Raw genomic sequence first — 17872 nt, forward strand, 5'->3', positions numbered from 1 at the left:
ATGGCGACAAAGGTCATGATGGATACTGTGTTGTATAGGATGGCTGACGAACCACCATCGAGGCTATAGTGCCGCCATGGCCAGCATAGTAGCACCACGTCACATCCTGTCGCAACGAGGCTAGAAGACCATGATGATAGCTACGACCGAACATACCTTGCAAGATGGCGTAGCTTGCAAGCCAAGTTAACTAGGCCCTCCCTCGGCCTCTTGACCCTTTGGTCGGGAGAACCTCCTCTTTGTATTAGCCCTAGCCCCAAACTTTATATAAGGGCAGCTAGGGCACCCATCTCAAGGACGATTGACATCCTCTACCATTCCATTCATTCACCAGTGTAGTAGGGCTCCTAGAGCTTTTCTTCGGGTAGCCCTTCACCTAGCATAGGTCCTTCCACCTCTTCCTCCTTTCTTGCACCCCCCATTATAAGAACTTCAGAGCATTCAAGCGAGGAACACACACTCGATCATCTCTGAGACTAGATGTAGGGCTCTGGCCTGAACCAATATAAATCCTCGTGTCTATTGGATGCTACCATCATCTTCCTAGAGCAGCATGGCAATCGTATAAATTTACTAGTGCAATTTACAAAATACCGATAGTTGGTGTGCCAGGTAGGGTACAGTCATGCACTCTCGATTGTTGAGATGGAAGCGATGGCTCCTCACATCGTCGGTGAATTCACTGATTAAATGGCCCTCGATGACCACATCTGTTGTGAAAACTATGGATTTACCGACGTTAAAGGACCATCACCCATGCCCATCTTCAGCCATGGTCTAGACCTCCACCTTGGAAATCTAGGTCCCATGGCCTATGGCAAACACACTCTCGAAATTGCCCATGGGGGCAGCATCCTAGAGTTCACCAACATATGGGGCCATTGCCCTCTCTCATTACCGACCATGGTCAGGACTTCCACCTAGGAAGCTAGATGGCCATGGCTCATGGCGACCTTGCTAGAGGAATGGCCCATGGCCACATCCTCTCAGGGAGCCATGAGATCACCCAAGCTGGTGGGGCAACGCCCATCACTAACTCTTACCTAGTCTAGACTCGCTACGTGGCAAAATTGGACCCTATGGTAGAATCTCACCCTGGATAGTGTCTCCACCATCAGAACGCAATGAGCCAGGGTGCACATGAATGACAAAACTACCCACCACCATGCGTCATCATCATTAGTAATCAAGTCGCTAACCGACACCACACCACGTAGGGTCAAGCCTAGAACCAGGATCTGATCCTACATAATGGGTAAGCTATGTAACACGCTTCGGAGGACTGTCAGCCGATGCTCGAAGGTGCGTGCATCTAAGGAAGCGGGGCCCCTAAGGGCACTGTGTGCCGCAATGGGTGGATCGAACCATGTTGCACTCAAGACCAGCTTCCATAGCGATAGGTCATGGCAGTTCCTCATCAGAAGCGGTAGCTCTACATGGAAGTGGAGACGCGGCGATGGCGATGCTATCGTGCCAAGAAGATTCAAGCGCCAGTACGTGTGAGCCCTCCTAGCCAGAAGCTACAACAAGCTGGGTGCGAAGAAGCCCTACTTAGGGCCTTGTAGGCCCCTCGAGGATGTCAAGCTTGCAAGGATCAGCCCAAGGCCACCCGAAAGGCCGACCCACGCCAGCTACGACCTCTTAGAGCGGTGGAGAAGCGACCTCATTAGCTTGTGACCTAGGGACTATGACAGCTCTGCCACAAGCAAACGCTCAGGGGCTCGATGCTCCTCGAGCTATGGCAACCAGATCATCGAATGACTTCTAGTACATCGATCAGTCACATCCACTTTGACTTTCAAGCATGTCCACATACATATATAAGCTCATCAATAGCCATAGGAAAGTAGGACCGACCCATAGAGCGAAACCAGATAGCATGAGTCCCATACAACATGTCCTAGTAGCACTCAACTCCTAAGTGGCTTGATCCGACCTAGGCCCATGGTCGGACGTGACTCACTCACGGGGGCTACACTCATAGGCACACACACACACACGATCCATGGTGCAACACCGTTTGTCATCGTCCCAACGATCCATCCATCTTGAACTCTTTTCTGATAGCGCCCCTCGCCGCGACGAATTGATGACCTGAGTCTTGACTTCTTGTCAACACGAACGGGGAACTTGCTCACTCAAGGTGAAAGGGACAGGAGGGAAAAGGCCATGAGCCACCTGCTCACTTTCTTCTCGCATCGAGCTGGATTTGTAACCTACCCTTGATGTCACGCCGCTCTGTTCTGGCCTTGTGGGGCAACCACCATACTAAAATACACACCTATGAGCATGGGACCAAAAGGGATGAAGCACATTCCAATTTGAATGAAAAGAGATGTAAAATGGTAGCCAAATGACAAAAGAATGCACTGATCACCACTCTTTCGTGCAAAAAAAACAAACATGTTCATTACAAATTAGCCACCCGTAAAACCCTAGGAGTCCTTGTGAAAAACCTTACACCTCGAAAGATTGAAAACCAAACATGTTCATTACAAATCAGCCACCGACATCTTGCTCACAAGAGCTCCACGCCTTGGGCAGCAACACTCTCGATGGCAAGAACCTCGCTCTTGGACCTCCCAGAGCATGCCCTCGCCCAATGACTTCAAAATCAACACCATTGTAGCATGAGCTAACTGATGTCAGGGTGGCAAGAGTGCCATGATGAAATCCCTCATAAATCACAAAATCCACATGGAGGTGGGCCTTGTCGATGCAAAGCATGAGCTGGGCACTCCCTCGACCGGCACCGAGCACAACATCACAAAGAGATCGTCCGAACGTGGTCAATGTGGCCAGCTGGTTGTCCACTTCTAGCAAACTCTGGTTCGCTGTCACCTTGTCCTCCTGATCTAAGAGTGCCCTCATGCGCAATCTTGAGAAAGGATAACTGGTTCATGGCCAGACACAACGACAAAATGAAGACACAATGCAGAACAAAGGGGGACTAGCTGCTACAAGTGGAGCATAGCTTCTGGCACTTAGCTTCAAGGCATTGATGCCCCTACTTGGCCATTTCCTAGGCAGCGCCAGCTGTGGAAAGCTTAGCCTCTTGGACAACCATCACGTCCTTGAGACCGGTTACCTAGGACGTCAAAGCCTCAACTTCCAACTCCCCACGTAAGCACTGCACCTCAGCCTCTGCCGTGGCTAGACGACCACGGTCAACGGCATCTCCTACTAACATTTGAAAATCTAGGCGCAAGAACCGGGACTTCTCCATCAAAGTATTCATCAATGTTGGTATTTATTAGCTTGTCAATTGTTTTGTAGTCACCTATTATAAACCTATATCTCCTAACATTAGTTTACTAGGTTGTCATCCCCAGTGATGATGCCAAAGATGCTTGTTGAGATTTCTTAGTGTCGCTACTAAGAATAGAGTTTTAAATCTAGCCCCTAGTAACCACACCAGGAATGCTTGTTGGTACTACATAGCATTACTACTAGAATAATACTAAGCAGTTCTTTATTAATTATGTGACTAGGAAGAATAAATATATGAATGAAAAGGATCTGCAAGTGCATAGATAATATACCATTGTAGCATTTTACCCGAGAGTATTCCAGGTATCGTTATTTATATTTTTACCACAAGGAAGGTCAAGCATGGACATGTATTGATAATTTATACTATTGAAGGAGAAGTAAACCATAACCAATATTCTACTTATAATAGGGGTAAGTCATAGGATAAGATATATGTATGATAAGTATAGATCAATGATAAATCACTCAGAGTACTCCTTTCTATGGCATTAGCATGATCAGGTAGAATATTAGAAGAATAATTACTAAGTCATTCTTAATTACAAGTCAAAGCATACATTGATTAGTGCAATTATACCTAGTAATCATTACTAAGATCATCGTCATATCTACACATAAGGGATATTACTAAGGAAGATTAAGAAAAGAGCTCACCCTTCCTTCGTAACTGAACCCTATGTGCGCCTATATTCGGGGAGTGGACTACAAAGGACTCAATGGGAGTGTTATCTGCGATCTACCACATGACCCAGAATATAGGGTGTATCTGCAGGTAAACAACATATAAGCACCACGCTTACACAATGTCGACCACTCACCCATGGTACCTTAGAGTGAGCGCTATATGAACTTATGCATGAACATGATGATAATCTAACTATACTAAGCATATAATCAAAGTAGACGATGAACATTGTAACAAAGAACATGAATAAGATAAATATAGATATTGTCATAACAATTGTAACTAGCAAATCAAAGTAATTGAGGTACAAAAGAGAGAGGGGTACAAAGATTATACCGAACCACGCTCTTGACACAATCGAGAATCCAAGCGAAGCCTGCTTGCCTCCCTCTAGACCTAGCCTAACTAGCTATGGCCTATAATATGGTGGAGCTCTGAGGATGATTAGGGTTTCTGTCTTCTCAAATGACTTATTCCATATGCCTGGGGTGGCAAGGGCTGATATATATAGGCCAGATTGTCCAACGTGAGCCCTTGGATCAAACCGACTTAAAGGACGGTGAAGATACAACCTAGGAGGCAGTGGAGAACTGACATTGCGACGCGGAGGCTGACATGTGGGCCCAGGGGCTCAGCAACCTGCAGGTGGGGCTAGGCGGCCCCACTTGGTAGCCTCTCACCCTCCACTTCGGTGTGGAGTCCTCTTGAGTCTTCTAGAACCTTCTTGTGTCCATTTCACTGTGGATAAGCGCAATTAAATATGACACGTAGGTACACCTTAACGGTTTTCTAGATAAACCCTGTAGAAAATACAGATTCACCAAAGCTCGTGGAATTTGTTAGTTTAAACCTCTAAACCTTTGTTGGTGGTTATATTTATGCCCTTATGCATGTTATATTGACTGTTTATAATGGTTGTTAACTACCATCAACAAATTCCTCCAAGCTTAACCTGTGCTAGTCCCTTAGCAAAGCTAAACTTACTAAATGGATCAGGAGTTGCTATAATGTTTTCACTCCTCAAAAGTACATATGCGTTCAAACTATAATTCTCCTCCGGATTAGAATAAACCAATCAGACTTTCAAACTTACCCATATTACCTTCAACCATGGGGCTTCTCAGCCTTCACTTGGGTCTTGAGTAATTGAAAGACAAAACGATCAAGTCAAGCACTATGTCTCAAATTCTTTGCTCAACCATTATTCCGGAGTGTTTATAGGTTTTCAAAAATAAAACTCAGAGCTACCATTGTTTGACACTCTCAAGTCTCTCAATATATGTGGTATTTATGGATCCTCACCAAAGCTAAAGTGATGTTATGCCTTTACCTTCCTACAACTAAGGCTTATGTAGAGCTCATAGGAGTGGAAAAAGCATAAAAGAACATACTTACAATATATATATTGTAAAATCAAACCTCGGATGCAAAGAGAGTTGAGTCATACAATCAAATCAAAATATGCATGTGTGTGGATGTATGTGGTGGATATATATGGTGGCTAACCTAATTCTACTATGCTCCTTGAAAACATATTTCTCTTCTAAAACTTGGAAACAACTTTGCAAGAAAATATGGGCTATCTTATTCATCTCTTCTCTTTTTTTCTGGCAAGCATCTAAGTACCCATTGTTTTCAATATCTCAGACACTTGTCCATTTTTTTATTTTTCAACCTCTTTTTTTTTTATAAATAACTTTTGTATAGACACATGCATCTTTTCTGCAACAAAATTTTTAAGAGATAGCAATAAGAACTTGGAGCATTTATTTGGTGGATATCCTATCAAGAATATTTTTGGTGTTTACTCCTAGTGTAGGAGTAAAATATTTTTGGGTGGATCTAGATGGAATGACATATTTTTGCACCTATCTCCAATGTAGGAGTAGTGCATATGTGGGTGGTGTGTACGTGCTCTTGATTTTAAGAGCATGACAAACCTCTCATAAGGGTCAACAAAGCTTGACTAAACTCAATGCAAAACAAGCTGTATATATGAGTGGAAGTTTTCCTAATCTAAATGTCATGTATGGCTTTGGTAGGAATTCAAGCTTTGTCATACAGGAGGTCATCATATAGGATTTTCATATTTTTCAAAAGATAAATCTCTAGAACTTTAATATCGCTAGGAACAAGATAAATAGCAGCTCAGACCTTCTCATATCATATCTGTCAATTACCTAGACTTAGATCAAGCATACGCTACCCACGAGTTTCAAGTTTAGAGTAAATTCTTAAATCAAAACAGTCGTATCCAAAACTCGGGAGAATTCAAGGCTAAAAGCTAGGTACTTGAAAGGAATTACGACAGAGCACCTATTCATCATTCCATTACAAGATATTATCCTCAGAGTCTATTTATTGATTTAGCTCATAAAAACAGAAAACTCGACAAATAGTTTTATTTTGTTTTTACTTTTAAGATCACACCTTACTATTATATATAACTAGGTAAGATAAATTTTTATTTTGTTTTTGTTTATTATGCATCTTTTTTTATTTCTTAGAAATAATAGAATAAAAGGGAAAGAAATACTTAGCTCGATACATGGGGGATGCTCCTCCCCCAAGTTGGATGTTGTTGTGGTCTTTCTTACAGTGAGTCTACCAGTAGAAGTCTTTCTCATTCGTCCATAAATAGGGTTCCTTGTGCAGCGGGTGTAGCAATAGTTTGGGAAAATCTACTTTGGATGGATGACTTTACTCTTGATTATCCTGCAAAATACTCCAACAAGAACATAAAAACTCGTGGCACAGATTAGGATAAGGAGTTAGCGATCAGCCATTCAGAGATTTGTTGTCCTTGAATGTTTCGACAGAATTCCTAATTGGCAAAGTTTTTGTAGGATGTCTATTAATATTTTTTGGATTTTCTTATTTATATAGTGCAGAAAGAAAATATGCATGCATGATATATATATATACAAATATATATATTATTTTTTTGTTACCATAGTGAATCTTGCCGTGGGTGTTTACACACCGAGAAAATTTTTCACATGGGGCTTAGGATTTAGGATGCAATGATGTAGTGCAGAAAAAATGAATACGTTAAAGTGAAAAGTAATTCATACAATACGAAAAAGTAAATATGGATAACTACCGATATTACCTCATGGCTAGGGTTCAGATTTTTAAGTCCTCCAGACATGACTCTTTTCCTATCTTATTTATTCTTTGGTTGCATCAGTCGGTCTCGGGAATGGAGACCCTGATGGTTGCACCTCTTGTGACTCTGGTGGCGATGCTACCTTTTCTTTCCATACCTGCTTGGTCTATGGACTTGACTTTGGTGGAGCGGGCTCATCTTTTACAACTTCTTTAGGTTCCTCATCTTCCTCCCAACTTTTCTTTGGGCATTGATTCATTTGGTTTCAGGATGATCGATGTCTCCACCTGGAGCGGGATTTCTTTGGCTACTTGTAAGTGGTATAACTATTGAAATAACAGCTTACCTTTTCTCTAGAAAATTAGAAGTGGACTTGTCCAAATTAGACGTAGATGATCGCATTGGTTGTGTTGAGGAATAGTCTTCCAAGGATGATGGGTGTATCATCTTCTTATTCTCCCATGTCTAGAACTATGAAGTCGGCAAGGGCAAACTGATCGTGTATCCTTACCATGACATCTTTTGCTATTCCTTCTAGAAATTGGATTGATTGGTCCGCCATCAGCAATTGCATATATTTAGGAAACAAAGGTTCATCACCAAATAAGTATTGATATGTTACCTTGGACATTATATTGACATCCGACCCAATGTCGCAAAAGGTCTTGTGGAACATTCTTTGTCCAATGGCACACTCGATCGTGGGTATGCCTAGATCATCCTTCTTAGCAAGGAATTGTCATGCGATGAGGTGGTCATACTCTGATCGGAGTGTGTTGATCATGTTGACTGATTCTTCTTGTGACTACTTGGCTTTGTTCTTCCTCCTCCTATTATTCTTCTTCTAGGTCACTATTGTCTCTTTAGGTAGGTACGACATCTGCGGGTGTCTAGGAGATTGCAGGATGTAGTTCTTGAAAGAAAACTTCTCCTTTTTATCTTTGATTGTGAAGCAGATCTTGGCACTATCCGCGTAGATGATGGCTTTTACGGTGCTTAGGAAAGGTCGGCCCAAAATAATGGGTGCCCTTACATCTCCACCTATTTCAAAAACCACAAAGTCTAAGGGAACATATGTTTGTCCCACTCGAATAATGGCATCTTTGAGAACTCCCTTGGGGTAACAAAGTCACTAATCTGCAAGCTGTAATCACATATTTGTGTACAACAAAGTATCTCAATTAATTTGATCATAAATTACCTTTGTCATGATGTTGACACTTGCTCTGAAGTTATAGATAGCTTCTTGAAAAATGTGAGGTTCAATGGCGATGGGGATGATAGGTCTCCCTAGATCGCTCTTCTTTTCTGGCAAGGTATAGTCTATCCACCTTCTCGACAATAGTTGTATGAAGTAATACGTTGCATTGTGAATATCGACAAGATTTGTAATTTCTAGATCTTTCAGTTGCCCTAGAATCTTACCTTTGTCGGATGGAGAAACAGAAGCAGCCAACTGAGCTATTTGTGATTCTATCATTTTATTAAAGCTATGCTGTTTCTCAATGCAGAAGCAAAGCTATCCATTCTAATATTTATGTTCTCTAGAATTTTATCCTTGGTAGCTGCCTTTCTAGATAATCCTTCCATAAGTTTGGATTGGCCAGCAATTAATTTTCTCAAGGGTGGTTGATTGAAATTATTAAAATTATTACCTTGATAATTACCTTGGCCTTTATTGCTGATTCCATCCTTGATTCTGCTAAGGACAAAATTAGTTGTTGTTGTTGTTGACAATGTTCACATCCTCATGGGTTTCAGGATAGTTGCTCCCTGAATGCCCAGTGTTTCCACACACTTCACATGTCATGCGAGAATCATGAATGTACATGACTTCTTGCTTCTCATTGGATCGATCTTCAAGCTTCTTCATCAATAGGTCCATCTTGGTAGATAGCATGTCTACCTCCTTGAGTTGATGTATACATCCACCCCTCTTGCGGGTTTGAACATGTTCTTCATTCCAACCTTGATTGGAGGCCATCTTCACCACAAGAGCTATTGCAGCTGGTATGGTGAATGATAGGAATGCACCTCCAACAGCAGCATCCATAGTCTCATGGGTACTATTGGTCAACCCATGGTAGAAAGTCTGCACGAGTAGCCAATTCTCCATCCCATGATGAGGACATTCCGCAATATACTCTTGAAAGGGTTCCCATGCCTCAGGGATAGATTCATCATGTTGTTGCTGAAAGCTTGAGATTCTCCCACGCAGAGCATTGGTCTTGCCTATGAGAAAGAACTTTGCTAGAAAGGCAGTGGAGCAGTTACCCCATGTAGTATTTCTATCTTTGTTGGTGTGGAACCTTTGCTTTTCCATCCTCAAGAGTCATAATGGGAAGACGCAAAGTAGTATGGCATCTTGGGTTACTCCTTTGATGGTGAAAGTGCTATAGATCTCTAGGAAGTGTTGGAGATGTGCACTCACATCTTTATGTGCCTTTCCACAAACTGGTTTGCTTGCACCATGTTGATGAGGGCTAGCTTGAGCTTGAATCCATTATCTTCGACATTGACTATCGGTCCAGTACAGATGTTGGTCATAGTTGGAGCAGAGAATTCACGGAGAGTCCTATTAGCAATGGCTTCAAATTTTGGTGTTAAGCTTTGCCTTATATGGTTGTCTTCTGACTTTAAAGCTAGAACTTTCTTGAGTTTAGCTCTAGTCCTTCTGATTAATGATTCTGGATCACCAATGTAGTTTGTTGGAAGGTCAAAACCAATCATACATTACCTTGCATAAGATACACAAGTAGACAAAACAAGGGTAACTCTGCTTGAGCAGAGGTCAATGGATATCCTCGATCACATCAATAAGTATATATTTATCAATACTTCCTTTGCCTAGCTACCTTCCTCGATAATGGCACCAAAAATGCTTGTTGGTATTTATTAACTTGTCACTTGTTTAGTAGTCACCTATTATCAACCTATATCTCCTAACATTACTTTACTAGGTTGTCATCCCTAGTGATGATGCCAGAGATGCTTGTTGGCATTACTTTACAATGTCGACCACTCACCCATGGTACCTTAGAGTGAGCGCTATACAAACTTATGCATGAACATGATGATAATCTAACTATACTAAGCTTATAATCAAAGTAGACGATGAACATTGTAATAAAGAACATGAATAAGATAAATACCAATATTGTCATGACAATTGTAACTAGCATATAAAAGTAATGGAGGTACAAAAGAGAGAGGGGTACAAAGATTATGCCGAACCATGCTCTTGACAAGATCAGGAATCCAAGCGAAGCCTGCTTGCCTCCCTCTAGACCTAGCCTAACTAGCTATGCCCTATAATATGGTGGAGCTCTAAGGATGACTAGGGTTTCTGTCTTCTTAAATGACTTATGCCATATGCCTAGGGATGGTAGGGGCTGATATATATAGCCCAACGTGTCTAACATGAGCCCTTAGATCAAACCGACTTAAAGGACGGTGTAAATACACCATAGGAGGCGGTGGAGAACCGACATTGTGATGCAGAGGCTAACAAGTGGGCCTAGGGGCTAGGTGGCCCCACTTCATAGCCTCTCACCCTCCACTTTAGTGTGGAGTCCTCTCGAGTCTTCTAGAACCTTCTAGTGTCCATTGTACTGTGGATAAGTGCAATTAAATCTGACATGTAGGTCCACCTTGATGGTTTTCTGGATAAACCCTGTAGAAAATACAGATTCATCAAAACTCATGGAATTTGTTAGTTTAAACCCCAAAACCTTTGTTGGTGATTATATTTATGCCCTTATGCATGTTATCTTGATGGTTTATAGTGGTTGTTAACTACCATCAACAATCTAGGCGACGACAATACCGAAACAAGCCAGGCAGAGACAGAGGACCGGAGAGCTTACTTGCGCTTGAACCTCCAGTTCATCGATCATCCAATGATGGGCCTCTATGCTCAGCCTAGCAACCATGGCGGCCGCATCGCCCACCTCAGTCATGGTAGCTTGAATCATCTCGTGGCTCTAGGAAGCAACTTCCCTCATGGCTCACTCGGTCGTATCATCCACCACAAACAACGCTTCACTAGAATTTGATGGATGGGGCTAGGAGAGGAGGTCCTTACCCTAGTTAAGCTCGTCTGCTAGGGGCAAGCACAAGGCCATAGCAGAGGCCCACCCAGCCATCGCCCCTAGGGCAGCACTGTCTCCCAACAACTCTAGCCATGTGAAGGGTCACATGCCGCTTCCTGAGGTCCTTAGGACCGCAAACTCTTGGAGGGGTTCCCTACATCACGAAGATTAACAAAGCCCAAGCATCCAGACAATGTTGACAAGCACGGCATGGGAAAAATTAGAAGAACGGCGTACCTAGTGGAGCATTCCACCAAGGGTAGAGCAATCCACCCTTCCGCACATAGTTCAATAGAAGGGATCACAGTGGGAGGCGCCAACATTGACGCTGTTGGGCTAAAGGCCGGTGAGGCTCCCTCGATAGCACCAACAGTCCCAACGTACTCCGCTCTATGATGTCTCCACATGAAAGGCCAGGGACACCAAGACCCTTGCCTCCCTGGGTCTTGGTGTCTCCACATGAAAGGCCAGGGATATAGGGGCCCAGCCACCATACTAGCATGAAGGCATTGAAGGAGATCTGGGTCATCCCCCTTGGGTATCTCTAGGGAAGGGCGGTAAACTACATTATCCACCCTACCTGAATTACCAATCTTTGCCACGTTCTCATTGCCTCCTCCCTAGTTGAGAGCCTCGGACCCTAGTGGGTAGGGGGCAACAGGAGCCACTTGGGAAGAGTCCTAGCCACCAGCAGTAATAGCATTGGGATGCTTTAGGCTCAGCCCCCTAAGCGGTGATGAAGCCATGTGCTTCTAGGCGGAACTCTCCTTGGTCCTAGCGCCCATCGGGCTATCAGCACCAGTCAGCCCAGCACCGCCACTAGACCTAAGCGAGACATCAGGACACTCTGAAGGGCCGCCAGGTCCTCATCATCTTCATTGGAGTCCTCGTCATCATCATCATCGTCATCCAATGATGAAGCCTCGTGCTTCTAACACTCCATATGCTTCCTCACCCTCTCCCACCTGAGGTGCTTCTACTTCTCAGTGGCCACCTTCTCTTGGGCGGAACGCTCAGCGCCTCCAGAGCAGGCAAGACAGAAGCGAGAGTGGAATGAGCGCCTCCAGAGCAGGCAAGACGGCTGCCAAAATGAAACCAATTAACCGATAACCTTCAGCGAAGAGACAAATAACGAATTGAGGTGGCTTACCAGGTTAGTCCAATGGGTCACTGAGAACGCCTCCACAGTGCATTCGGTAGTGACAATGGTTCTAGGAGAGGCCAATCACCTTGACCCACTTCACGACCTTAGAAGCATCGGGCGTCTCCATGGCCTCATGGGTCGGATCTTCAACCCCCGAGTAATTAGACAACAGGGTCACCCACTACTTCAAGGGATAGACCTACTGCTCGATCATGGTCCATAGGTCTACAACGCTGCATAACCCAGTAGACTCTTGGCCTTCAAGGATCTCTGTTACCTTCGATGACTGCTTCTTGCTACACCCCAACTTCACAAGTCCAACCTCACCAGAGCAGCGTTAGAGATAGGGGGAAGGGGGTGGCGGCATCATCCCAAATGTAGAAACAATGGTTGTTCTAGCTGAAATTTGAAGTCTTTAGCGGTAAGCATGGATAACTGTGAGAGACTCCCTAGCGCATCTGCAGGCTAATCCTACCCACAAGGGCAAGAATGGTGCCATTTGAACCATGCGCCTTGTGAGTTTTCACCACAAAAACCCTCTAGAACAGATCCTTGTTAGGGGCAATCCTAAAAAGGCCTCACACATTACTGCAATGCCCACCAACTATGACACCACATTGGGAAGGAGGTGCTATAGCTGGACCCATGCTCATGGAAGAAACCATAGAGGAAGTCGGACACCAAGATCCCAAACCCATAGTTGTGGAAGTCAGTGAATGATACCACTTCCCCAGGCTAGAGATGAGGCACCGCCTCAACGGTGGGGGCCCTCCATCTAGCAACCTCCTTCGGTGGAAGAAGACCCTTCACCACATGGCGCTGTAGCTTCACCTCCATCATCAATGAAGGAATCCACTCCCCCATCTTGTGTCGCAGGTAGAGGAGGAAGCAAAGGCGGCGGTGTAGATGGCAACAGCAGCGGCACACAAGATCTAAAGGTCAACTGCATAAACTCGACCACTCTCCTTCTATTTCCTTCAAAAACTATAGGAATGGCGGTAGAAGGCGAGAACAAGGTAAGAGGTCAGCTCGGGTAGAGGGAACTATTTATGTGGTAGCAAATAGGAAAGTGAACGACACCCACATGGAGTCTGCCCTAATACAGGCACCGCAAGCCCACGGAAGATGAGCCAATGAGCCATAATGTGTAGAGGTGCCATTAAGACATGAATGATCCAGGGAGACCGACTGCCCTCTGGATCCACGCGTAGAGCAACCCATAGTCATCATGACCGCAAAATGCACATGTGATCACACGCTTAGTGAACGACCAGTAAATCATGACCTCAGTGAAAGAGGCCCGAAAGCCCCTAAGCCAGTGCACAAGGAAGCTGGGTCATGGTCGTGACCTGATGTCGTACTTAGGAATCCACCCCTAGGCTGGTCCTTAGATGGGCTCGAGGCCACAAAAGGGATAGGGGTAGGGAGGAGATGGGCCCCCATGGCTCTAATCGGTGGTATGGAGCCACACACTAGTCTCTCCCTGTATTCGAGTTGTTCGCTTCGAAGTCTCCTGGGTTGACTCCCTCTGGGGGAGGCATCTTGCCCTCTGGCCCTGCAGAGGAAGTTGGGGACCAACAAGATTGATGACCGATGATTTACAAGATGTCTCACATGAGGCACAACTAAACTCCATGTCCATTGGGGAGGATATCGGGTCTTGCTCGGATTACCCATCGACCCTGATAAGGTGTACCACTCTAACTACATGGTTACGATAGACATGCCTCTCCCTGCATGGGGCAAAACTAAAAACCTACCCACAATAATGGCATCATGATCCCCTGGGTCGCAAAGGGTATCAGGGAACAAAAAGGAGGGCGCCAGCTCCCCCAAACCCTGGACTCTAAATTGGATGGCACCGCATCCCACGAGAACCACCCCCTGATGGTGCCAAATTGAGGCGATAACCTCTAGTCAAGGAAGACACCTCTAAAACCATGGTGCCAGGCCCAAACAAAATTTTCACCTAAATTAAGAAACAAACCTGGGTCAAAGCCCAGGAAATTAGAAACTAACCTAGCCGAGCACCGCAGTGCTTCACAAACAAACCCTTCTCTGCCTCCCAATGAAACAAGCACGGCCAGTGCCACATGGCCTAGTAACCTTAGGCACAGTAGCAGTGGCCTGAGCTCCAGGAGCTATGGCACTGAATAGGGGCTTGCAGGATGCTCCCCTCCATCGCAGCACAACACGACGAAGAAAAGCAGCCCACAAAACTCCATCCAGCGCTGCAGCTCCTAGAGCATGAGAAATGAGGGTGGGAGGCGGCTTGAATGTTGCCATCTCACAAGGACAAGGATGGCATAGTGGAACTATCCATAGCAAGGGCCACCTCACACATCTAAGCCAGAGTGCTCTAGAGGCCGAGGGAATCCCAAAGCAGTGGCTCTAGTGACCAAGCCACCAAGTCCTGCTAAGATTGCAAGATCCCTCCTAGCACCGGTTGATAAATAGACAAATGTTGGCACATAGCCATCACAAGAAACCATCGACAAAATAGAAACTCATGATGTCTCTCTCTCCTACCCTTCCATCTCCCTCCTATCTTGAGAATAAGCACCTCGAGAGAACATCAGAACTGGTTCTCAAACACAATCATAGATAGCTCAAGCAAAGGGCCAATATTTATAGGCCCAAGAGAGAACCATGAAAGCCACAGCCAATGTTAGATGCCTGCGTAAAGTTAGAAAAACCAAGACTCCCACAAAGGCAGAGCTAGTATGATGCTATTGAGACTGCTCAGTCCTACCTGGGTCACGAGCCCCCGACACGCAGCACACTAACATGGCAAGGCTTAGTGGTCACGAATCACATCGTTAGGGCATCCTAACAGGGCAAAACACAATGGCTACCTACCGCATTGAATGCACCAACCCGCAAGGGGACGGGCGATGAAGATTAATAAAACCATGACTATGAACCCATGCTCCAACACGCATATGCATCAGTGCTTTCAGGATCACTTCATGGTCGTAAAAATGCTCAGGGGCTACTATCGGGGTTGTAACCCTAGGATATCTTAGGGCACTGGACAAGTTAGCAGGCCATGTGGCCCACAACTTACACATTAGCAAAAGCCTGAGCGACTGAGGCCTAGCTAAGCCAAGCTTGCTAAGGCAAGGGTTGACCACAACCCCTTAGCCATATGGTGCCCACAAGACACATGACCTCTAGTCTATCATGACCCCCAGAAGGGGTGGAGAGAGGTCATGCCTAGCTAAACGTGCCTACTCTGATAGGAGCAAGCATGCCGAACTGACTGCACATGGACCGTCTCGATCCGATCAAACACCATCCCTATGCCATGTCATGCCGATGAGACAATACCAGTAACACCCTAGTTGTTAAGCATCACTAAAACTTGAGGATGTGATCATCTTGCATGTAATGCATTCATGGTAGATGCTTAGAATTGGGAGAAAAGGGAGCAAGAAGATGGAGTTTTAGGCTGTTAAAATGCACATCGTTGGTAACTGCCTACCTGTCATCGCTGCCGTCGACCATTTTCTACCATCTGTGCATGCGAAGGCACATAGCTTCTTCCCAGCCTTGTTGCGAGTAGGAGTTGGACGCCCAGAAGCCTCTCCGCACCCTTAACTTGTTAAGCTGGCCACTGCTCCTTCTTTCTCTCCTTCTAGCATTGTCGTTGAGCTTTCGCTCTACCACTGATTGCTCCACCATCGCTTCGCCTCTGCCCAATTTGCCTCGATCAAAGCTTCACCACTGCATTGCATATCTGCTTGATCAGCTAGCGCCAGTTCTACCTGCCAGTGCTATCTGCGCAACACCATCTTCCTCCTCGACATCCGTTGACCACCGCCGTGTGCACCTCATCATGGCTAGGCCACTCAGGTTACCTTTGATCCCTCACCTCCTATGTTCTAGCTTCATCATGATGCTCTGTTGCTAATCAGCTCACCTGTTTACCACTACCACATAGGATCCACCGAAACACTGATGCCGTTGCGAGTTCGCACCGCCGCCATCATTCTCAATGTTGACAACCTTGCTCCGCTGCATCCCTTGCCCAACCAACTAGTGTTTCGAAGTCATGGTGAGAACCTGATGCTAGCACCACTGCCCTTTTTACCTCTACTAGCCCTGTATGTATAGAGCGTAGCTGCACCGACGTGCTCTGCTTTGCTGAGCCACCGCGGTCGTGGTCACATGAGTAGATAGGTTGTGTGCATCTAATTAACCCCTTGGGTGTGTTTGTGGAAGTGAGATGGGTGTGTTGGTACTGATCTCACCATTGGTTGTTTCCGTCGTGTTGAAGCTCCGCCGTGCTACCATGGTCGCCAACGTGCTTACTGTCATGCCCTAGTTGCTCGACCATCACCTCACACGGTTTCACGAGGTTGAGAAGAGCATGTAGAGGTAGCTAGCATTGCCAGAGTCATCACCATCGATCATGGTCGTCTCACCAGAATGCCATTGAGCCGCCAAAGTCGTCGTCGTGGTCCCCATAGTGCTCCATCCACTCAACCATCACTGCCAGGAGATGCGCTAGAGTGAGAGGAGTCTGTAATGGTAGGTCTCGTCACCAGCAAGCTCATCGTCGGCGAGTTACTCGCAGGTCAACGACCACCGTGCCATAGTCAGCATGGGCATGACCCTGGTCCCGCTAGTAGTGAGATAGGGTAGAAACAGAGCGGGTGAGAAAATGTTTTATCCCTTTTTTATTTTTCAGAAAATGCAAAATAATGCTAAATCTTGTTTAATTCATAGAAAAATACCTACAGCTGATAAAATCATGAAACTTTTTGTGTAGTCTCTTCATGATGTGCACTATCTAGGAAAAATATTAAATGATGAAAATCAATAGTATTTGCATGCTTAAAAATTACCACTTAAATACATGCCTTTAATTAAGTAATTAATTAATGCTAAAATAATTAGGATAAATCCTAAAATGACTTAAGTGAACTTTTGGGTTGACTGTAGACCTTGGGACACAAGACACTTTTGATGTTCCTTGGCAAGTTAATTACTTGTTTGTGAGCTCATAATCAACTTATTAACAATAATAACTAATATTGCTTTATGAGTAATTAACCAAACTTAACCATGAAGGAAAGTTGTATTCAAGTAATTAATCTTATTTAGTCTTCATAATCCATGCTTAGCACTTCATCAATCTAAAGCATACATTTTATTTACATTTAGTGAATGAGAGTGGTGAACCTTTGATTGAGAAGGTCCTAGAGGTGGGCTTTCACTCTGTGGAGGTTGGGTTTGATATCTGTGGTCCATCTGAGGAATCTAACAACCCCAACATCAAAGGCAAACCTCAGAGCATAAACCCATTCCTTGTGTTTTATGAATGTTAATCACTTAAGTCTTATGTCTATAGCATTAAGTAAGATTAGGAGTTGACTGATTACCAATTGATGCATGACTACCTTGGCATTTCAATACTATTCGTTGTTACCCTGCTAGTTATCATAGGTTAGTTATGCTTAGCAATGCTTAGTGATGAGAGTCGAGTGATGATTTCATCATTCGCAATGGTACTATCCTCGGGAGATGTCTTGAGTGTTAAATAATGAATTTGCATAACTTGAGGC

At 44.8% G+C, this 17872-nt stretch overlaps 1 non-coding gene across 1 annotated transcript; it reads left to right on the top strand.

Moving 5' to 3' along the window:
• Positions 1-9181: 9181 nt before the first annotated feature.
• LOC136484459 (small nucleolar RNA R71) lies at positions 9182-9290 on the top strand. The gene has a single exon (XR_010765979.1). It is a non-coding gene; the product is annotated as a small nucleolar RNA R71 (small nucleolar RNA).
• Positions 9291-17872: the final 8582 nt, after the last annotated feature.

This window comes from Miscanthus floridulus, chromosome 9 (assembly GCF_019320115.1).
Source record: "Miscanthus floridulus cultivar M001 chromosome 9, ASM1932011v1, whole genome shotgun sequence".
In the NCBI taxonomy this organism is placed as follows: domain Eukaryota; kingdom Viridiplantae; phylum Streptophyta; class Magnoliopsida; order Poales; family Poaceae; genus Miscanthus; species Miscanthus floridulus.